This window comes from Oncorhynchus mykiss, chromosome 5 (assembly GCF_057628025.1).
Source record: "Oncorhynchus mykiss isolate SJ-2025 chromosome 5, ASM5762802v1, whole genome shotgun sequence".
In the NCBI taxonomy this organism is placed as follows: Eukaryota; Metazoa; Chordata; class Actinopteri; order Salmoniformes; family Salmonidae; genus Oncorhynchus; species Oncorhynchus mykiss.
The window spans coordinates 58,078,595-58,082,315 of record NC_143026.1 but is presented as its reverse complement, the minus strand read 5'-3'; the positions used below and the strand labels follow the sequence as shown (position 1 = coordinate 58,082,315).

The 3,721-nt window shown below is 47.5% G+C and overlaps 1 pseudogene; it reads right to left on the bottom strand.

Annotated features, from left to right (window-relative positions):
- Positions 1-336: 336 nt before the first annotated feature.
- LOC149983523 (uncharacterized) lies at positions 337-3,721 on the bottom strand (annotated as a pseudogene).

Below are 3,721 nucleotides of genomic sequence, written 5' to 3'. Positions count from 1 at the left end.
TGCACCTCATGACACTCAGCTGGACTCCATCACCTACTTCCCTATATCTGTCACTCCCCTTGGTTCTTTCCTCAGGTGTTATTAACTCTGTTTTCATATCGGTGCGTTGTTTGTGTTTTGTGTTCATTGTTTCTTTTATTAAAAAAAAAAAACACTCACTCCCTGAACTTGCTTCCCGACTCTCAGCACACTCGTTACAATTTCAACAATAACATAGCATACAAAGCATCCAATGACACACGTCATGCTTGGATATTACACTTTAAATATATGTATGCATGTACAGTATACAAAAATACAAGTACTGCTCTTCTGTGTGACCTGCTCAGTTTTTTATTAATATACGGCTGCTGCCCTCTTATTAGGAACGGACAGGATATGGTGGCTCAGAGCCTTGATAATCTTGTCCAGGCGAGGTTTGGGCATGACCTGGCAGTGGAACCAATAATCATACCAGGCCCCAGACTGGCTCAGTGGGCAACAATACATTGCATCAGTGGTGATCAGGTGGCTTCCAACGTGCTTGGATACATAGAGCTTGTAGTCCCGGGGGGCAGCGATCTGGATCATCGGCCAGGCCGTGCAGCCGTACGGGCCACTGGTCTGGGAAATGAGTATTGTTCCACTCCAGGTATTCCAGTTTTCCCCCATCGCCTGACCATAGCTGGGTCTCCGTGGTCATGTGGAAGTTAGAGATATGCCCGAGCCAGACTCCCTGAAGGTAGAACTTCCCAAAGGCTTTGAGATTGTTGAGCAGGACCAAGTTGAGCAGCCTGTCCAGTGTGGCTCTAGACAGGAACCTTGCCTGCCTTAGTGTCGCCTCCTCTTCTCTCCTCAAGCTCTGGATCACCTGGATGGCTCTGTCCCACTCCCTCTGCTTCAAGTGCTGACAGCAGTTATTCAGTTTCCTAATGGTGTTCGTGAACTCATCTGACTTCCAGATACTGAAGCTGCACCCTTGGTTCTGTAGATCACGATCCAGCATAAGGGGGCGTAAGTTGTAAGGGTGTTCCTGCTCAGGAACTCCTCCCACACGTACTGGAAAAAGGGGACCAATAACCTGTCTAGGTCGGCGATAGAAAGGCTACCCCTGGCAACGGGCCCCTGGATGGTTTTGAGAGTTTAGTCGTGGGACAAAGCTCATGATATTGCCCAGGTTGGGATTCAATTTATTTGGTCCGCCTGAAGAAAACATAGACAAATAACAATCACACATTACATACCTTGCCCACATACCATTTATATTGAAAGTAATATTCATTGTGAGTAACTATAACCTACACAATTATAAACTCAGCAAAAAAAGGAATGTCCCTTTTTCAGGAATGTCCCTTTCAAAGATAATTCGTAAAAATCCAAATAACTTAACAGATATTCATTGCAAAGGGTTTAAACACTGTTTCCCATGCTTGTTCAATGAACCATAAACAATTGATGAACATGCACCTGTGGGATGGTCGTTAAGACACTAACAGCTTACAGACGGTAGGCAATTAAGGTCACAGTTATGAAAACTTAGGACACTAAAGAGGCCTTTCTACTGACTCTGAAAAATACCAAAAGAAAGATGCCCAGGGTCCCTGCTCATCTGCGTGAACATGCCTTAGGCTTGCTGCAAGGAGGCATGAGGACTGCAGATGTGGCCAGGGCAATAAATTGTGATGTTTGTACTGTGAGACATCTAAGACAGCGCAACAGGGAGACAGGACGGACAGCTAATCGTCCTCGCAGTGGCAGACCACGTGTAACAACACCTGCACAGGATTGGTACATCTGAACATCACACCTGCGGGAAAGGTACAGGATAAGGTACAGGATGGCAACAACACCTGCCCAAGTTACACCAGGAACGCACAATCCCTCCATCAGTGCTCAGACTGTCCGTAATAGGCTGAGAGAGGCTGAACTGGGGGCTTGTAGGCCTGTTGTAGTAAGGCAGGTCCTCACCAGACATCACCGGCAACAACATTGCCTAAAGGCACAAACCCACCGTCGTTGCACTAGACAGGACTGGCAAAAAGTACTCTTCACTGACAAGTCGCGGTTTTGTCTCACCAGGGGTGATGGTCGGATTCGCGTTTATCGTTGAATGAATGAGCGTTACACCGAGGCCTGTACTCTGGAGCGGGATCGATTTGGAGGTGGAGGGTCCGTCATGGTCTGGGGCGGTGTGTCACAACATCATCGGACTGAGCTTGTTATCATTGCAGGAAATCTCAACGCTGTGCGTTACAGGGAAGACATCCTCCTCCCTCATGTGGTAACCTTCCTGCAGGCTCATCCTGACATGACCCTCCAGCATGACAATGCCACCAGCCATACTGCTCGTTCTGTGCGTGATTTCCTGCAAGACAGGAATGTCAGTGTTCTGCCATGGTCAGTGAAGAGCCCGGATCTCAATCCCATTGAGCACATCTGGGACCTGTTGGATCGAAGGGTGAGGGCTAGGGCCATTCCCCCCAGAAATGTCTGAGAACTTGCAGGTGCCTTGGTGGAAGAGTGGGGTAACATCTCACAGCAAGAAGGGCAAATCTGGTGAAGTCTATGAGGAAGAGATGCACTGCAGTACTTAATACAGCTGGTGGCCACACAGGGACACATTATTCAATTTCTGTTAGTCACATGTCTGTGGGACTTGTTCAGTTTATGCCTCAGTTGTTGAATCTTGTTATGTTCATACAAATATTTACACATGTTAAGTTTGGAGAAAATAAACGCAGTTGACAGTGAGAGGACGTTTCTTTTTTTGCTGAGTTTACTATTACCATGTTATTTATAACCAATTTATTCTGTGCTGCACTGTGAAGTGCTACACACATACACATATAATTGTTGTAACCTCTGGACAAAGCAGGTGCAAAAGTAATTCTGCCCAATAATAATGTAGAAAATCATTTCTGCAGCAGATATAGTATGCTCACTTTTCTCTGCTAGTTTCTTGGGTATTGCCTTCACTTTGCATTTATCAGAAGCAGGGTGCACTGCCGCCGCACCAGACCTCTGGGATGTAGGAGGGAAGAGGACAGCACTACCGGAGCACTGCCTGCGGGGTTCACCCTGGCACTGGAAAAGGGGCTTGGGTTTAGAAGGGGACGGGGCACCCTATCCACCTTTAGAGGTCGACCACTTCTTATCTTCTGGGGTCGCACTCAATGTCTGAAAGGGCAGAGTTCAGGAGACGGGTGATGTAAAGAATAGTCCATTAGGACTGCCCTCCTCTCAATGGTTTGACTCCTTGTTCTTATGCTCCTGCTCCACCCAAACTTCCATGTGGATATTGCCTTTGGGGTCCTCTTGAACAATCCTCCTAGAAAACAAAAGGTTGTTTCACCGCTCTCTGCTGCTTGGGCTTCCTGCCTTTGTTTCCAGTCAAGGCCTCTTCTGGCTTTCTCACTGGGGCATCTCCTCCTTCTCTTGACACACAGGTCACAAGGCTGCAGTGGCTAACGTCGGATTCATCCCCAGTTTCATTCATGATATTCCCCGTGAATGGTGCAATCTCCCCTTCCTCCTCCTCATCTGAGGATAGGCGTTGTATCATTTCCCTCTGGCTCCTATGACCCACATCCTCCTCAACTTTCACCTCTGTGGCAAGTGTGAATTCCCAATAGTAGCCATGGCCATCCTCACATCTCCAATTAATTTTGTGTGAGAGCTTGTGGGGACAGTGGGAGCCATGGCAGTGAGCCCAGGTGATTAATTTGCTCAGACGTTCAAGCAT